Source organism: Lepus europaeus, chromosome 4 (assembly GCF_033115175.1).
Source record: "Lepus europaeus isolate LE1 chromosome 4, mLepTim1.pri, whole genome shotgun sequence".
In the NCBI taxonomy this organism is placed as follows: domain Eukaryota; kingdom Metazoa; phylum Chordata; class Mammalia; order Lagomorpha; family Leporidae; genus Lepus; species Lepus europaeus.
Window position 1 is genome coordinate 95,899,022 of NC_084830.1, and position 7,282 is coordinate 95,906,303.

General features: G+C 39.5%; 1 pseudogene; it reads left to right on the forward strand.

The window, feature by feature from the left end:
* Nucleotides 1–1,893: 1,893 nt before the first annotated feature.
* LOC133758443 (serine/threonine-protein phosphatase 2A catalytic subunit beta isoform-like) lies at nt 1,894–2,857 on the forward strand (annotated as a pseudogene).
* The last annotated feature ends 4,425 nt before the right edge of the window (nt 2,858–7,282 follow it).

Sequence of the window (7,282 nt, forward strand, 5' to 3'; positions counted from 1 at the left end):
GACACTTGAGAAGTTGCACCTCACTCCACTTAGAATGGCCCACATACAAAAATCAGCAAATGACAAATGCTGGCAAGGATGTGGGGGAAAAGGCACCCTGGCACAGTGTTGATGGAAATGTAAACTGGTGCAACCATTGTGGAAGACACTAAGGAGATAACTCAGAAATCTGAATAAAGACCTAACATACGATCCAGCCATCTCACTCCTGGAAATGTACCCAAGCCCCCCAAAAAGAGTTTGTAACCCCATGTTCATTGCAGCATAATTCACAATAGCTAATTTATGGAATCACCCTAGCTGTCCATCAACTGGTGACTGATAAAGAATTTATGGTATATACATACTTTGGAGTACCACTCAACTATAAAAAAAAAATGAAATTGTGTCTTTTACAACAAGGCAGTTGCAACTGTAAACGATTATACTTAGCGAAATAACCAGTCCCAAACAACATATATCATATGATTTCCCTGATCAGTGGTAAAGAATGGAGTACCTGAAAAATAATGTATTGAAGTGAAATGGACATTTTGAGAAACAATGATGGTTTATAGCCCTTGTCTCTTTAGTTGGGGAACAGTATTTTGTTTTGTTTGTTTTCACTTCATGCTATTTATTGAACTGCTTTACTTAGGGTATCATGAACTATACAATCATTGAGTGTACTAAAGAAAGATCACTGTAGATATTAAGAGTGGGAATCTGAGAGGGAGGGGGAGGAAAGGTTGAAGTGTAGGTGGGAGGGAGTGTAGGGAGAAGTACCACTATGTTCCTATAATGATAAAAAGGAAATATATGAAACTTGTATAACTTAATATATATAATAAAAAAGAAAATGGCAATTCAGCACTCAGAACACAAAATAATTTTGTGTAAAGAAGTAGATGAGCAGTGACTAAAAATACTTGAAAGTATATAAAAATTCATAGAACAGTAAAGCTGCAATAATTCATATTTAAAACACATTTGGTGGATTAGTGAATATACAGAGCTGTAGAAAGAATTAGTGAATTAGAAGATAAAGCAAAGAACAAAATGCAAAAAAATGAGGTGACAGGTGAACAGAGTAGAAATATGCTAGAAGTCAGTTGTAAGAGTTATAAAGTAGTTGATTGTTATAAAAAGTTCTGGCAGAACTGGTAATTATGACAAGAAATCTCAAATTATAATATTTAATTATACATCATTAGCATTTGGCCTGAAGGTTTAATTGAACTTCTAGAAAAAATTCTGGAAGGATATTTGCGCATAGACAAGCCTATTCTAAAGCATAAATGGGAAGGTACCAGCCTCGTAATAGCTAAAACAGTCCTGCAAAAGAGTGAGGTGGAAGGAATCACTTTACCCATTATTATAATCAAGACAGGGTTGCACCAATGGATAAATAAATATGTATGGCAGTGGAAAAGATCACAAAGCCCAAAAGTAAACCCACATACATGAAGTTAACTGATTTTTTACAAAGAAAGAAAATCAATTCACTGGGAGAACAGCCTTTTCATCGTTGAAGGCAAAGTTATCAGATATCCACAGATAGACATCAAACTTTACTTAAATCTCACAACTCAACATGGATTATAAACAACTATAAAATTTTCTTCTCGCCCTTTCAGAAAGGGCGCGAGAGAAGGGGCCACGGAGCCGGGAGCGGTCGCGGGCGGCCATCGCCCGGCGGGGGCTGCGTCCAGAGTCCTCGCCGCGCTCCCCCACGCCCCCTACCCCGACCCCTCCGCTTCCCTCACAGACCCCCCGGGCGGGGACCGACGGGGGCGTCCTCGGGGAGCCGCCCGCTGGCCTTGAGCCGGGCGCGGGGCCACTCCTTCCGGTCCCGCCTGGGGCTTGGCGACGGGGGCGGCGGCGGGGGCGGGGGCGGGAGGGGAGCGGGCCGCCATGGACGAGGAGACGTTCACCAAGGAGCTGGACCAGTGGGTCCAGCAGCTGAACGAGTGTAAGCAGCGCAGCGAAAACCAAGTGCGGACGCTGTGCGAGAAGGCTAAGGAAATGTTAAGAAAAGAATCAAATGTTCAAGAGGTCCGTTTGTTACCGTCGGTGGAGATGTGCATGGTCAATTCCATGATCTTATGGAACTCTTTAGAACTGGTGGGAAATCACCAGACACAAACTGTCTATTCATGGGAGACTGCGTTGACAGAGGTTATTACTCAGTGGAGACTGTGACTCTTCTTGTAGCATTAAAGGTGCGTTATCCGGAACGCATTACAATACTGAGAGGAAATCATGAAAGCTGACAAATTACCCAAGTATATGGCTTTTATGATGAATGTCTACGGAAGTATGGAAATGCCAATGTGTGGAAATATTTTACAGATCTATTTGATTATCTTCCACTTACAGCTTTGGTAGATGGACAGATATTCTGCCTCCATGGTGGCTGTCTCCATCCATAGATACACTGGATCATATAAGAGCCCTGGATCGTTTACAAGAAGTTCCACACGAGGGCCCAATGTGTGATCTGTTGTGGTCTGATCCAGATGATCGTGGTGGGTGGGGTATTTCACCACGTGGTGCTGGCTACACTTTTGGACAAGACATTTCTGAAACATTCAACCACGCCAATGGTCTCACACTGGTCTCCGTGCTCACCAGCTTGTGATGGGGGGATACAACTGGTGTCATGACCGGAATGTGGTTACCATTTTCAGTGCACCGAATTACTCTTACCGTTGTGGGAACCAGGCTGCTATCATGGAATTAGATGACACTTTAAAATATTCCTTCCTTCAGTTCGATCCAGCACCTCGTCGTGGAGAGCCTCATGTAACCCAGCGCACCCCAGATTACTTCCTGTAAATTCCTCCTGGAAAAACCTGCCTTTCTTTGTGGAAGTATACCTGGCTTTAAATATATATATATATATATATATATATATATATATATATATATTTAAAAACAAACAAAGCAACAGTAATCTATGTGTTTCTGTAACAAATTGGGATCTGTCTTGGCATTAAACCATATCATGGACCAAAATGTGCCATACTAATGATGAGCATTTAGCACAATTTGAGACTGAAATTTAGTACACTATGTTCTAGATTGGTCAGCCTAACAGTTTGCCTGCTGTATTTGTAGTAACCATTTTCCTCTGGACTGTTCAAGCAAAAAAAGGTAGCTAATTTGTTCCATCTCCTTTTGCGCTTATTTGGAAATTTTAGTTATAGTGTTTAACTGGCATGGATTAATAGAGTTGGAGTTTTATTTTTTAAAATATTCACAAGCTAACATCCAATTAACCCATTACCCTTTATTTTATTGAAATGTGTAATTAACTGAAGAAAGTCTTCTTGGGAGTATGTTGTCATAATATTTAAAGAAATTTTCCTTTCATTTAAGCTAAATTACTGTTTTATGTTGATCTGCATATTTCTGTATATTTGTCACAACAATGCTTGCATCCTATTTGGTGTACTGAGCAAATAAACTTTCCATTTTAAGCAAACAAAAAAAAATTTCTTCTAAAGCATTAAAAATATTAAGCAGATTCCTCCATTTTGTTGCAAATGACCGGATTTCATTTTTTTTTTACTGCTGTATAGTATTCTATAGAGTACATATCCCATAATTTCTTTATCCAGTCTACTGTTGATGGGCATTTAGGTTGATTCCAGGTCTTAGCTATTGTGAATTGAGCTGCAACAAACATTAAGGTGCAGACCGCTTTTTTGTTTTCCAATTTAATTTCCTTTGGGTAAATTCCAAGGAGTGGGATGGCTAGGTTGTATGGTAGGTTATATTCTGTGCCTGTTGCTCCTCTTCCAGTCCAGCTCTCTGCTGTGGCCCAGGAGTGCAGTGGAGGATGGCCCAAGTGCTTGGGCCCTGCACCCACATGGGAGACCAGGAGAAGCACCTGGCTCCTGGCTTTGGATCAGCGCGGTGTGCCGGCCCCAGCAGCCATTGGAGGGTGAACCAGTGGAAAACGAAGACTGTTCTCTTTGTCTCTCTCTCTCACTGTCCACTCTGCCTGTCAAAAAAAAAAAAAAATGAAGAAACTGGAGAACCCCATATATTGCTAGTAGGAATGAAGAATACTACAACTTCCAAAAATACTTTGACAGTTTTTTTATAAGAAAGTTAGATGAAGTCCTAAGAGTGGGTCCTAATCCAATCATCCAGGTGCATTTAGAAGAAGAAGACATGACAGAGTAAGTAAAGAGAAAGTCTGTAGGTTCTCTGAAAAAAAGAGCAGAGACCTCAGGGACCATCAGACCTAAGGATACCTTGATCTTGGCCTTCTAGGTTCAAGAACTTCAAGATAATAAATATCTATTGTTTAAGCCACTCAGTCTGTGGGACTTTGGTATGGCAGCCCAAGCAGACACAAAGTATATGAAAAATAAAATAAGAGAACATTGTGAACTAAGTCCTTCAATCTATGGAAAAAAATTATACACAAAATATTCACAGAAATATATAATTTTAAATCTAATCTATAAAATAAATATTTATCATAAGTATTTAAAAATTGAAATTCTAAAATGACACCTTTCTCAAAATGAATCAGCAGATAGGCTGCAGTCTGAGATGTTTCAAATTAACATGTAAATAACATCTGAAAATCTTTCAAAAGATCAAAAGAAAGATAAATCAATTCTCATTTTCAAAAAACTGGCAAAAACTTTAAATCTAAGATTCACAAAGCATAAGAAATCAATTCAAGAAAATGCCATTCATAAATATAAATTCAAGTATGATAAAATATTTGCAAACTCAACCTAAAAGTTATTCAGTATGAATAAATAATTATCAACTGAATCTGTCAACAAAATACAATTGGGTGTAGAATTTAAATTAGTGGTTGCCTGCTATTGGGGACGGTTATCAGTTGACTGCTGAAATCTATGAGGTTTCTTTTGAGGTGATTATTAATGTTCAAAATTCACTGTCGTGACAGTTTCACAACTTGTGAACATACTGAGAACCACTGAATTGTAAACTTTGTATATATCTTACATGAATTACAGCTCAGGAAAATTGTTATTCAATAACACTCAAAAGGAGCAATGATGATAATCTTTATGATGGAAATTAGAAAACCACTGCTAATCTAGAGAGAGAATTGAGTGGCAAAGGCACCAGATAACTTTCTGAGAGTGAAAGATTGCTTTCTAGTCCCAGGGGTGATTACAATTGCCCAAGCTTAGTGAATGACTGTGTATCTTATGGAGCGATTATCTCCTCTTAATTAATTAGAAAAAAATAATTATCTTATTTAGGAAGACAAACAACACATGCCAAGCACTCTACCAATCCTATTCCATGTAATAACTTGTCTTGGTGACAATGTTGTGAATAAGTACTGACAAAGTACTGAAAAATAAGCACTGTTGAAGTGAATAAGTATTTGTAAAAGAATTGAGGTACAGAAGGCTAAGTAACTCTCAAGGTGGAAGAGTTAGAATGTAAAGACCAGCAGTTTGGCCCCGGAACTGTACACTTGAACAGTCACGTGAGAGCACTCCTGTTGTGTGTGCTTGCAGAAGATGAATGTGTGGTAGACAAGGATTCTTGCTGGCTTCTTAATTTCCTTCTGCCGAATCTCACTGCTCTCTTCAAAAGGGAGCAGTGTCTTCTTCCACGGACCAGATTCAGTGATGATACCACGCTGCTTTGGGTTGAATCAGATCTATGTCAAAATAACCACTCTTCAGATAGTGGAATGATACACTATGCCGCAGACAGAGCATGAGAGGTAATAGTTCAGACAGTTCCACTTTCTGGACCTGTTTTACCACCGCCTCAGAGTAGAATCTGAAGAAAGTCAATTTCTGATGGATAGTTTTTTTTCAGCTTTAAAATTCTGATTAAAAAACAAAAAATGGGGGCTATCTTATAATTTTAAAAATAACAAAGCCAGAATAATACTCAGTATCTTGCCTCAGTGAGTTAATCAATCTCTTTTGGCTGGTAATGTCAATATCCCTTAATTTACTGTGATGTTCCAGGTAGGATCTGCCTAACCAACCAACCATAAATCATGACTTGTAAAGTCTTTTAATATTACTTTGTTGCAAATTGCGAAGCAAGTTCACCATGGGCTGGTTGCCATGTTGGCTGAGTTCAGTGAGGCAGAATCCCAGTGTTCCATGGAACGATGCTATTGCCTATAGACAGGCAGAAGGGGGCGAATGTTGGGGTATCAGGGCGGGGAATCGGGGCAGGGTCCACTGTGAGCAGTTCCCCAAGACCTAGGAAAGTTGCCGCTAGTGGATGGAATCTGACCTGCGCATGCCTCACTTGCACTGCAGCTGCAGGCCCCTGGGGAGCACCTATGCTGTGTTTTATGAGCTGGGTCAGACAATGTGATCACTGGGCCAAAATGCTGAAGGACAGCATGTTTCCAGGGGTCAGCGGGAATACAGCCCAGTTTCTGGCCAGCTTATCTCAGAATGTTGCTTTTCCAGCACATTCTTCGGTTATTCTTGAGAACTACAAATGAGAAGGAAGAGAGAAATGGGTCAGTCCAAGGCCATCCAGAGAACTGTGCCACATAAATCACCAACAACGATGTCATCTTTTTTTGTGATTTCCACAACGGCTTACCATTGCAACATCTCTTCAAGCGAGCAATCAAAGACTTGACACGTTCTGTTCTCAGGAAGTGCATTATCTAAGCTTTACAGGTCACAAAAGAAAAGAATACAGATAGTCTATTTTACATTTTGGACCTCACCCTTCTTAAAAAAGTACACACTTCATATTATGATGTTAAATTTTCAGAACATGAGAAAACTGCATGTAAACAGGGCAGTGAAGATAATACTAATGGGTTAAAATGGCGATTATTTTATTGCTACTGAATAAATTATTGACTGGTTGCACAGACATTTATAAGAATACAGTGTTGGATTTGCATCACTCCTGATGAGGTCACTGGTGAAGTGTAACAAGGCTTTTTCTTTGGCCCTCACCTACTTACATTTTAAAATTTGCTTGAAATAAGAACATAAACAGAATGGTCAACACATCAACAGAGGACACAAACCTGAGTTTACTGATTTATTTGATTACAGTGTCTGGTTCTTAATTGTTGCTGAAGCATTTCACATAGTCCAAGGATTTGGAAGCTTTCATATCTTACACACACACGCGCGCACACACTGTCAGTTAAGTTCCAGTTTTGTTAGAAAGGTTTACAGCATCTTAGAAAATGCAGGTGTCCAAAATGGTGGGATTACCTGTCCCAGATCACCTTCAACAATTTCAATCTTTAAAGGGAAATTCCAAGTGCCTGCGACTTTGCCCACCAGTTATGGTT